The sequence below is a fragment of the Drosophila suzukii genome, unplaced genomic scaffold, assembly GCF_043229965.1.
Source record: "Drosophila suzukii unplaced genomic scaffold, CBGP_Dsuzu_IsoJpt1.0 scf_22, whole genome shotgun sequence".
Classification (NCBI taxonomy): Eukaryota; Metazoa; Arthropoda; class Insecta; order Diptera; family Drosophilidae; genus Drosophila; species Drosophila suzukii.
This window is the reverse complement of record NW_027255909.1, coordinates 317,000-329,935: the sequence shown is the minus strand read 5'-3', so window position 1 is coordinate 329,935 and position 12,936 is coordinate 317,000. Positions and strand designations below refer to the sequence as shown.

Sequence of the window (12,936 nt, the reverse complement as noted above, 5' to 3'; positions counted from 1 at the left end):
CAGCAGGCGAGACGAGAGTGCATTTAATGTCGAGATCAGAATTCGTACTGATTTACAAAGGGACAGCCAGCCGAAAGCTGGGCCAAAAAATGCAAGTACACAAAAGACGAGAGAGCTAGATAAAGAGAGCTACCTTTCGCGATGCCATTAATATAAGAGATCGAATTAAGAAGTTAGTTGGCTGCTGCGGCTGCGTGACCCGACAAAGTTGATAATAAAAAAATGTCATCAGGGTCACCTAAACGCAAAAAGGCCGCTCCTTTAAAAGCTGTGGCAGTAAAGGAATCAGTCCCAAATCCAAACTTAGTTTCAAATATTTTTAACCGATCGGTAACGGCAGCTATGTCGGCATCCACTGGGTCTGGGGGACCTAAAGCTTCACTGCCAGCAGTACCCACTACGGAGCTTTTTGAGCCTACAGGTGAAGTTAGCTCTATAGGAGTCCCTGGTCTCGATAATCAGACGAACTATGTTCAGATTGTTGGTGGCGGAAGATAGAGACTCTCGGTTGTTCCATATAGGCAGCAATTTTTTGTTTTGAATAACCACTGAAACAAAAAATTTTAGACAGACGTTATACATACAGATTTTATTAAATCCTTTGACTCTGTAAACCACTCTCTTCTTTTATTCAAATTATCAGCACGGACATCAGCTCGGAAAAATCTGTTAACTTGGATTTCAAGTTATTTAAATGGTAGATCTCAGAGGGTTATATTCAAAAACGCTGTTTCCAAGATTATCTACGTGACATCTGGAATGCCTCAGGGCAGTCATTTAGGCCCTAATGTATTAATGTATGATGATGATGTAAGCTTTGTTTATTATATAATAATATTGAGTCTGGTTTTTGCTTGCAGTCATATATTAATTAACATATTTATTAACATTTTCAACTTAAACTATCTTAAATGCAACGTTATGACTTTCTATAGGGGTACGCCAAAAAATGTCTTCTTTTTGCCTTATGTGGTTTGAACTGGGATCAAAAAGTCAGGTTGCCTTCCTACTCGAGTAGATTGCTATTAATTAATTTGCCTACTCTACTAAATCGTTGAACTATGCTTGGTACTATTTTTATGTATAATCTTATCAGAGGCGATTTTGATTCCGTAGATTTTGTAAGCCGCCTAACTTTTAATGTTCCTGTTAGACTAATACGAAATAACTATCCTATTAACTTGCCACGATGTACATCTCATTTTAGTCTGCACGAGCCCTTTCGCGTTCCTTCTAATAATTACATCACCCTATATCATTTAATTTGTTCCTCAATTTCTATCCCTGTATTATAAACTAAAATCTAAGCTCATTTGCTTTAGTCTTAGTTGGTCTAAGTTTGTTCCTGTCTTAATTTGTTCTATGTACCTTCCTCACGAACCGTATTTGCCCGAAAAAAACAGGAGCCCGCGCGTAACAAGCACGTGCTTGGTGTCGTTTGGGCCACTTGTTTGTACTGCTCTTAATGCATCAACGTTCAACAGTACAATATATCCTCCTCCGCTTCTTCCGAAGCATGGCATTGTACAAAAAATCTCTTCATAAAGTCTATATGACTCATACACTCAGGCTTACGCGGTTCTTCCGTGGCTTCCTTACTGGGGTGATTGTCTCTGGTGGAGCATCTCGCCGATTTTCTTGTAGATCAGCTGCGGCACTGCTCTTCTGGAAACACCGGATACTGGCGATCTTTGATGGGCGTGTCACCTGGCACCAGCTCTATGGCGTGCTTCATTCTTGAAGTTCGCCCCAGTCCATTCTCTTCAAACGAGAGAAAGGATTTTCGGACCACCTCAAACTGCTGTTGCTCTGCAGTCAGCTTCTGGGGTGGCTAAGATCTCCACGATTCCCAAAACTTTCGGTGCTTTTTCAAAAGTCCACTCACAGGTACAGCTCTGGCTCCAATGTAGGACATAAAGACATAGTGGGCACACCCATTCCACCCAAGATTGCTGTCCGACCCGTTTGCTGTTCGTACCTTTGCGTGAAATGGTCGCCATGAGTTTTTGAATTTATTGACCAGATTCCATCGCTTATCCTGCCACTTGAACTATCGCATGTGGACGAGGATCTTCCTTGCCCTTATCCTGCTGTGGTTTTTGCAAGTAAGGTTTACGTTTTCTAAACCATTCTATGGCTGTCTTCACCCCTTTTGTGATGACCGTCGTGCCAGCCAGCTTTCCCTTCTTAAAAAACGACCCCATACCTCTCTATACGAGTGTAAACAGCGCCTAATATAGTATATACCAAACCTTCCTAGATTAGTGTGTAATAAGTCCCTTTTAGTAATGTTACCAAACTCTAAAAATGAAAAGTAGTCGGCACAGAGATAGACTCTAGAGCAGAACGTGTGCAGAACACTTTTAGTTATAATTTCTATATGTAACGATATATCCAACACAACTATCCTAAAAAAAAAACCTACACCACTCATTAGCTACCCTTCTCAGTTCAGAAGTGTAATAAGTGTGGTCGGATATGTATGAAGCGGAGGAGTTGTGCCAAGAACGCTAAGAAAAGCAGCAATTACGTGGAAAGTTTGCAATGGGATGTGTTCCCATAGGTCTATGTGGCAGCTAAAATTGCAAATTTCGGATGTGTTCCAGTTTTACGTGGCAGGCGGATTCAAGCAAAGCAGATCGGGAATCTTAGTGAACCTGTGGAGTCAAGCATATCAGTCAGCATATCAGAGCAGCCGAAGTCTCAAGGGAAGCCAAAGCACATACACACAAAGCGGTTGTGAGTATTGGTGAATTTCACAAGTCGATGCAAGTCAGAGTTCTCTAGAAGCCGGAGCACATACATGCATACAAGGAGCTTGTGTGTATTGGTCAAGTGAGAATGCAGATGCAGAACTTTGTGAGATACATATAGTTGTCTCGTTCGCAAAGAGAACTGCCTAGTCGCTAAAACAACAATAAAATGCCGAGGATTGCAGAACTTAAAGGCGACGTGTTAAGATTCCTGCTGAGATCTAGAAACGTGTCAGTTTCGGGCACCAGAGCCGAATTGGTTCAAAGACTAATAGAGTTGGAACATTCGGAGGACGTAGAACTGCCAGCAGCAGTGGGGATCACCATGCAGCAAGAAAAAAACGATGTCAGCACAGTCAGCAGCAATTTCACAATTGCAAAACGAGATGTAGGAGCTAAACAGAGAGAGCATTCCTGTACAGGCTACTAACAACGTGAGGCAAGCTTCAGTCAAGGAAATTGCCAACACCTTGCCAGAATTTGATCCCAGCGACGACAACGCCATTTCAGTCAACCAGTTCATCGATCGTTTCAACAAAGTGGTTGATGCCTACCAGTGGGACGAGAAGTTTCTGTTACTCGCCATTTATACAAAGCTAAAAGGTACAGCCAAGATGTGGCTAGATTCATTACCCATTCTACACACTACGTGGAAAAACTTCGACGAAGCTATAAAGGACGAGTTTAGAGCAAATCCAGACGAATCAGAAGTGCATTTCAACATGGCCATGCAACCAGGCGATCAAAGGAGACGGTAAAGGAGTACTGTTTCAGGATGTCAGCAATTGGGGTGCGTTACAAGCTCAGCGAGGCAGCGATCATCAGATATGTTCTCTCAGGTCTACAGCATAGAGAATTGTAAAACAGTATTGCAGCAATTCATTTCGCCACAATTAAACACCTTCGTGATGCAGCCGAATCGTATTTCGTTAATCGAGGTCGGTCAAGTACGAGGAAGAAAGAGTATTAACCGCAAGCCAGCAACTTCGAGCAAAAGCAAGACAGCGATGTTAAACCACCAAGGGCAAAGGAATCCGTAATATGTTACAACTGCGGAGAAAGTGTCCCCTACTTTGCTAATTCGTGCCAGAAGGAGAAGAAAATGTCACGCTGTACAAAATGCAAAAGGTTCAACGAGCCAAAAGGAAGTTGCCAAACCACGAATGTCATGCGTTAAGGAGCCGCAAATCAGGACAAACTTTTCACGAGGAAAATTTGCGTACACTCGCACGAGTATAGCGCCTTCATCGACACAGATAGTCAAGCCAGACTCATCTGACAATCAGTTGCCGAGCAAATTAACGCCAAGCACCACAAGTGCTCTATGAAGATTAGAGGCATTTGCGGAGGTTCATGTATCCTCACTAAAGCGATGACTGTGGATCTATTTAGCTTACAGCGAAAGTGTATATAGCAGACAACGATCTATTGCAGGAGGACTTTCTGTTGGGACAGGACGTCATCATCCCCGCTTATCTCAAGCTCAACTTTGAGTCAGGCGATTCTAAAATCAAGCGAGCAGTCCATCAGCCATCAGCCCCTGTAAGCACCAATATCGCGAAGCTGCTGGAAAATTTTCAGAACGATACTATCAGATAGAGATAGTCCAGAGAGCCGAAAATTTACTGCATTCATCACCACAGACGGATTGTACGAATTCAAGCGACTTCCGTTCGGATTGAAGAACGCAACTGCGGTTTTTAATCGACTCATGACAGAGTTACAAAAGAGAGTGCAGAAAGGCGACATGATAAACTACATGGACGACATCCTTATTGGCAGTGAAACATTTGATGAGATGTACGAGAAGTTTGAGATGATCCTGAAAGTTTTAAAGGAATGCGGATTGACGTTAAACCTGGAGAAGTGTGAGTTATATAAGCAGTCAATAACATTTCTTGGTCACCAGATACACGCAGAAGGAATCAGTCCTGGAGAAATTAAGACGAACGCCATCAGAATGCTCCCGAAACCAGCCGATGTGAGAAAGTTTTTGGGTCTCACTGGATATTTCCGCAAATTCGTTGCTGGATATGCCATCACTTTAGCGCCGTTGAGAATTCTATTGCGCAAGGATCAGCCGTTTTCTTGGAAAGCGCCACAAGAAGAAGCTTTCGACGAATTAAAAAAATGCCTAGTATCAAATCCAGTTGTCACCAGTTATCGTCTAGACGCAGAGCATGAACTACATACGGATGCCAGCGCTGTTGGTTTAGCCAGAGTTTTGCTACAACGTGAGGAGTATCAGCTGAAACCAATCGCTTATTATGGCCTAGCTACTTCAAAGTAAAATTATCACAGCTACGTACTTGAGGCTCTAGCCGTCGTGGAATCGTTGGAGAGATTTAAATATTACATCTATGGCAAGAAGATAAAGGTTCTCACAAACTGCAATGCCCTAAAGACGTCGATGGAAAAACGAGAACTGATACCCCGGATTGCAAGATGGTGGTTACGTATTCAAGAATTCGACATTGACATCGTTCATCGAGCAGGAACACAGATGAACCACGTAGACGCAATCAGTCGAGCTCCGTTCGGAGATGCTCGAGAGATGGATACCGCAAGTCTGAAAATAGCAAAAACCATAATCGACGAAGAGGATTGGCTATTTTATATACAGCTACAGGACGAGAAAATACAGAAAATTGTCGCAGACATAAAATTGAAAAAGAAATCTGAGAACGATGAGTATGTGATCGAAGAAGATGGCTTGTTTCGAAAACATGGCAACAATTTGTTATGGGTTGTACCGAGGCTGTTGAGATTCCACATTTTACATGAATGTGACGATAAGGCCGGACATGTGAGCACAGATAAGACTATGGCACGGATTCTAAACTTATTTTGGTTCACCGAATGCAAAACTATGTCAAAAGCTATATCAAATCCTGTGTGGGCTGTGCGTTTTATAAAACACCAGATGGACGTCAGGAAGGTCAGTACCACTACGATGACATCAAGCCGATTCCCTTTTCCACGATACACATGGAACACTTGGGGCCATCTCCAAAGAAGTCCAGGAGAAACGAGCATATTCTGGTAATAGTCGATGCATTCACCAAATTCGCCATTGTACGAGCAGTGAAAAGTACAGCAACTAAACACGTCCTGGATGTCCTGCAAGATGTAACCAGCTACCTGTGAATGCCAGATCGAACTATAACAGATCGTGGTACAGCATTTACACCAAAAGATTTCGAAATGTACTGCAAATCAAAAAATGTAAAGAACATTTTAAATGCTGTAAGCACACCCAGAGCCAATGGTCATGCACAGCACACAAATCGCATCATTTTGTCAATGTTGTTAACTTCCAATGACATCGACAGTATCCGATTAATCCAGTGGAGCATTAATACCATGGTAAATAGTACTTCTAAACGCTCTCCCTTTCAGCTCCTGTATGGGTATGAGCCGCAAGATATCCTGAAGATCGCGATAACCAACATCATTCAAAACCACGACCAACAGTTGTTAACCGATGCGGAATTGGATCAACGATCACCGAGCTGCTGCCAAGAAACGCTACGATGCCAAACATGCGAAGCCAACTATTTAGACCCTTGGAGACCTTGCGTTGGTCGAGAATGAGTCATTCACCACGGGCAAGTCACGCAAATTGGAGCCTCGCTACAAAGGACCTTTTATAATCAACAAGGTACTGCCAAACGACAGATATCTTGTAGAAGATATCCCTCACGCACAAAGAAAGCAGAGACACTACAAGTCGGTGTTTTCGTCCGACAAGATGAAACGCCGGTGTGAGCTGCCACCGGAGGAGCCAGACGAAGATGACAATTTTGAAGATGATCCACCCCATGAATCCTGCGAGGACGCAGAGATTTGTCAGGAAAGGCCGACTGTGAACAGCGCCTAATATAGTATATATCAAACCTTCCTAGATTAGTGTGGAATAAGTCCCTTTTAGTAATGTTACCAGACTCTAAAAATGTCGAGACAGAGATAGACTCCAGAGCAGAACGTGTGCAGAACACTTTTAATTATAATTTTTATATTTAACGACATATCCAACACAGCTATCCTAAATAAACCCTACACCACTCAATAACTACCCTTCTCACGAGTATCACCGTACTCTTTCCTGTAGGAACATGTAAGCCTTGTTAACTGGAATTTCCCGGCCTAAATCGTTCGTTTTTAGGAATCCTTTTCGGTATCCTTAGTTTTGTTGGTTTTAAAATCTCGGGGACTTTTGAAACGCTGATATCCCGCTGACACTGCGTTTCGGAAAGAGTTTCCCTGCTTGCAATTGGGGCAATAGGCTGTCAGCGTATCTGCCAATCCAAATCTGTAGCAAAACCTGTCGTGGTCGGGGTACCACAGAGATTCGGCCGTACCGATTTCCATATTCCGGACCAAATGCCCTTTCCGCTTCCTTCCATTCCTCCAGCAGGTGCTCTAAAGTAAAAACTCGAATCGAAAATGCTCTATTCTAAAGAGGATGTCCTCGGCCTGAAAAATGAAAGCCCCAATCGTCCAATGGCACATTTTGGAAAAGGACGATTGTGGGTCTACCATCTGGAATCGCTGGGTAATTCCTGTAATATCCTTTTCTGAAAGTGAATCCGGAATCGGCGCTTTGGTATCTTCCCAACTTGTATTATTCTAATTCCTGACTCTTATTAATAACCTGTGTAAGCGCGAATCCTAGGATTCTTACGCAGTTCGATATCCCTTGGGGAACCACGTGGGACAAAAACGTGGAGTTCCGAGCGACATTTTGCCCACAATTCTGCAAGGAGCTGCTCGCTGGATAGCCCTGATCATTTTGCTCGACCCCTTCGACTCCCTGATTCTGCCCTGCACGGATCCGACCTGCCTCTACTTCTACAGCTCCAGCTCAATTTGGCCCGTGTTGTTGTTGCATTCCGTACTCTGGTTGTTGCCTAGAATTCCCTGCGATCTTGGGATCGGTGTGCTTCAGAGTTCTCCATACTATATTTTACCTGATTGGGAACTAGTTGTGTATGCGATAATATCCCATATGGACTGGATTGTGGGTCCAGATTTGGAGTCCTCGGGACAATTCCCCATTGTTGCCCGCTCAATCGGCCCCCTTATTCCCTGGTAGAAGACGGATAAAGAAAAAGCACCATGCGCAAAAATATTTAAACTCAAATGATCACATTCTGAAAATATATAATATATTTATTACTTCAACGGAATTTTAATCAAATTCAACATGTAATAGAGAAACTAAGTTGCCCGAATTATAAGTGAAATGTGAGCTACTAAGTAAGTATTGCTGGCTTATACTCGTATGTGCAAGTAAAAAAATAAAAGCATGCGGCCTGGCTTAGTCAACCAAAAAATGCCAGCTTACCTATAACATTACACTAGTAAATTTATTTTATTCCAGGCGGATTCATCCTCCGTCATCCAAAATGCCTCTTTCTACTCCACCCTCGGTAACTGAGCTTATCCTGAACTTTAACCTGATCGTCAAAGAGGCTTAAAATACATCGCCTCTGGTCGTTAGATGTCGCAGGGTTCTCCGGCTTATGGAAACGGGACAATCAATTTATTATGATGTTCATTTTTTAACTCAATTTAGGTATAAGTACGTTTATGTTTATTTATATTTACCTATAACAGCCAACCAGAGAACAAGAAGGTCGATACATAATTATAATTTTCCCGCTAATGTTACGGTCATTACTGTCAGCAAATTACGCCGGAGCCTAAGTAGTCTGCAAATGCTGAAGCTTAAAACTATATTCTTCGATCATATAACCATTTTTAAATTCTAACTGCCTAAACATGCCACCACCGCCAGCTAAGAGAACCTGGAAAAAACTTCCACTGAGTTATGTCCTCCAGCAGATGGGCTTTGAAAAAAAATATGACAGGAGCTTGCTGAACAAACTGACTCTTTTTAAAACCATATGGCTAAACTGGAGAATCGCATCACGATATTCGCATGATATCTGATAATAGGCAAGTTACATTTCAAACACTGCTAGACTATAGTAAGGCTTTCGACATTTTGCAATAAAATAGAAAAACTATACAATTTTTCAAGCTATAAGCTTGATAAGAACATACCTAATGGGCCGATCTCAATGTTTTGTAAAGGAGTCTGAGACCTCCGGCTTTCTATTCATTAAGCGCGGTGTCCCCCAAGGGTCGGTCCTTGGAACATTACTGTTTTCGATATATGTGAATGATCTTCCAAATGTCTGGTCTAATTGTGAAGTGCAGATGTATGCTGACGATATGCAAGTGTATGGTCTTCAAATAAATCCAAAAAAAATGTAAATGTTTCGTTATTTCTAAAAAAGAAATAGTCGCACAAATGCAAATGCTCAGGGTTGATACTGATGAGATTAAATATGTAAATCAAGCAAATAACCTTGGAACTGTTTTTAACAGTACTCTTTAGTGGTCCAACCATATTAATTATATGGTTGGTAAGACTTATTGTCAACTATGGCAAATAAAACTGATCCAGAACAGTTTACCAACCCATAGTAAAATGGCATTAGCAAAATCGATAATAATTCCATCATTATTATACTGCGTTGATATATTTGAAAAGTGTGACTCAATAAGTAGGAATAAATTGACCGCAGCATACAACAACATAGCAAGATTTATTTTCAAAACTAAGCCACACGATTCAATTTCGAGTCATGCTAAACAAATCTTTGGACTAGACTTTTCCACATTAGTCGCATTTAGGACACCGATTCTTCTCCACAAAATAGTCACGACCAAGGAACCGAATTACTTGTTTTCGTTCCTCAACTTTACACAGTCAACCAGAAATAATAATATAATACCAACAAGAAACCACTACTCCTCGAGAAAATCACTTCTTTGCATGGGCTGTTAAGCTTTGGAATAATTTACCACACAGTTTAAAGAATTCAAGAAGTGCTAGACTGTTTCGAAAAGAATTATTATTAAAGTTAAAAAATAACTAGGCCCCATTCACACACAACTAATTATACATTCAACATTATACTAAATAAGAATTGAAAATTGTACTATTGATAACCATTACCTATAAAATAATCAAAACGTGTATGTTAAAGTAATTTTTGTAAAACTTTCTGTAAGACTGTAAATCTTTTCTTGTGACTAGTGTTTTATATTTAAGTTATATTTTTAACTTTAGCGCTAGAAAGATAAATAAATAATATTAATAATAACAAGACGCAATGAGTATCTTAAATCTTTAGATTCCCTAACCGTCCGTGTCTGTCCGATATTATTTTGTTAACTCGCGCGAATTAGCCATGTCGCTGTTAGCTTCCTCCTTTTTGCTGATTGCGATATGCCAGTTTAAAATATCTGACATAGTCGTCGGCTACTTTCTGTCTCGGTCTTGTTAATCCATAAAATCTATATTTATTATATCTATATACTTAAATATGGCTATATCATAGGCTTATATCACATATGGTAAAAATGTTTCTTTGCATTACATATCGCAAGTCAACTCCGTTGCTTAGTCGAGCTTAAAAGGTATATGCTTATCCACCACGCGAACACTTTTTATCTTAGGGACCCTCTATTAATGAACGATCTCCCCTCTAATTTAGAGGGGAGATTATAGTAACCTGTGTGGTTCTGTGAGCTTTTGCCAGGCTAGCTAAATCCAGGGCCCCGCTACAACGATAAATATAACGTCGACTCACATGAACGGAGGCTCAACATTTAAAAATACAGTAAGCTGCACGTTGGCATTAAAATTTAAATTAAAAAACATCCAAGACAACATCTCGCAGCACACACATATGTCAACAATTTGTTGGGTCTCTACGGTGAACTGAAAGTCTTATTTCTATTGCAGATAGAATATAAGTCGGAACGAGCCAGATCGGAAAAGTACACATTGTTGCTCCAATAATAACGACCAAAGAAATAATTTTTAAAAATTTAAATAAAAATACAACTTATACTCTTGGTAATATCATTCTTTTAATATTTCAGAATTTTGAATACAACTTAAAAATAAATCGGAAGACTATATAATATAGCTGCCATAGGATCTATCCGATGATTAAGGGGAAAATAATATCAAAATAAATATAGCTTCGTTTTTTTTATTATATTCTCTTCTACTCCAGAACTTAACATTTGTTTCATATTTCAGAATTAAGAATTCAATTTAAATCAAATCGAACTATTATACCATATAGCTGCCATAGAAAGGATCGGAAAATAAATGTCAAAATAACACAAAGACCGTTACACTTCGTTTTCGGTAAGCATATACGGTAGTTAATTAAAATTTACCATTATCTTAATATTACTGTAATTACTTTTTAGTTTTCTAAGAATCGAACAGCTCTGTACATACAATGGTCCCATTGGAACGACCTGCATGGGTAAGAAACTAATGAATAAATTAATAAAGAAGAAAACATGTAAACTCCGCAAAAATAAATAACTTTAAGGGTGGACAAAAACTCTAACAAAAATAAAAATACTACCAATTCTTAAAATTGCATTAAAAACAAGAGAAGACGCAACAGTCGATAGCCAAGACTATTAGATACCCGTTACTCAGCTAAAGGGAGTGCGAGAGGGATGGAGATTTGCTTAGAGCAACTATGCTTTTTTCACTAACACACCTAGCCTATAGCGCCACCTAGCCTATACCGTCACCCAGACCGACGTCACCTAGCGCCCCTAGCTGCTTGATTGCTTATTAAAGAAAACAAAATCAGCGAACATCTAGCAAGTTTGCCATAAGTGACATCAGCAATGTCAGGCTCGAGTGGTCAGGAATCATCGTGAGCGGCATCATTTCGATGTAGGGTCTGAACCGTTTAATTGCGTAGCACTCCTCCGTCACGCTATAGTTTCGCTGGCAAGGATTGAGTTTCAGGAAAAAAAAATTTGGGCCTTTCCCTTCCTCCGCTTTTTTCGAAGCATTGCATTGGAGAAAATATATCTTCTAAAAATCTGTATGACGCAACACTGGCGTTGTCATGAACGCTTCCTTCAGTCGTCCATAGCTTCCATGCCCTTCGTGGTCATTTTGTCCGTCAGTTTGGCTGCCATCTCTGCAAATTTTCGGAAAAACCTCCTTGCAACTCCTTTGAATCGGCTTGCCAGGATCAATTTTAAAACTCCTTCGCCAGTAAAGAACCGCAAAATCCGAAGCCCACCCAATATATTGTATCCCCCCGACCCGTTTGCTGTTCGTACCTTTGCGTGAAATGGTCGCCATGAGATGTTACATTTATTGACCAGCTCCCCAAAACCGTTTTTCCAGCAAACTCACTGATGCTCCCGAGTCCAGCAATCCTCTCACCGCGTAACCCGCCACTTGAACTATCGCATATGGATGAGGATCCTCCTTGCCCATATCCTGCGACCCCGATTGCTGTCACTGCAAGCTGTAGTTTCTGTCTGCCCTGTTAACGTTTTCTAAGCCGCTTTCTGGACTTCCTCGCCCTCTTTGTGATGTCCGTCATCCCAGCCAGCTGATTCTCCCCAAATAAAAGACCCGGTACCTCTTTTTATCGCCGTGCTCTATAGGGACATGTAAACCTTGTTACCTGGAATTTCCCGCCCCGATACATTCATGTTTGGAATCCTGTTCGCTATGTTTAGATTGGTGTGTGTTTTTAAATCTCCTCTTTCTTGGAACGCTGATTGTCCGCTGAACATGCTTAAAACATTCCGAAAAACATTTCGGCGTGACGGTCAATCCACTAACGTAACAAAACTGACGTGCTTTATCGGAGCCACAATGCTTAAATAAGTTACGCGGCTTCTGACAGTTTCATTGGAAAACCCCTCGCGGTACAGCCTAGTACTCACACTGGGCCAAAAAGTTCATTTTTTGTCCAAAAATATGTAAGTTCCTTCCTAGGATAGTTAGAAAGTATCAGCTTTTTGCAATTATTTCTTAAAAGATTTAACTTTTTATAAACTAAAAATAAAATGTTTTAGATTGATATATAACATACACAATCCAAGCTACTAGATTCGTCGGAAAGTATGTAACAGGCAGAAGAAAGCGTTTCCGACCCCATAAAGTATATACATTCTTGATCAGGATCACTAGCCGAGTCGATCTAGCCATGTCCGTCTGTCCGTATGAACGATGAGATCTCGGAAACTGTAAGAGCTGCAATACTGGGATTAGGCATGCATATTCCTGAGACTCCTTCGCAGCGCAAGTTTGTTTCAGCAGGGT

General features: G+C 40.9%; 1 long non-coding RNA gene across 1 annotated transcript in view; it reads right to left on the bottom strand.

The window, feature by feature from the left end:
• Nucleotides 1-8,993, bottom strand: part of LOC139354789 (uncharacterized) — a 79,945-nt gene extending 70,952 nt beyond the window's left edge. The window contains exon 1 of the long non-coding RNA XR_011605647.1: nucleotides 8,823-8,993. This is a non-coding gene — a long non-coding RNA (uncharacterized lncRNA). The remainder of the gene's footprint in view (nucleotides 1-8,822) is intronic.
• Between the last annotated feature and the right edge of the window lie 3,943 nt (nucleotides 8,994-12,936).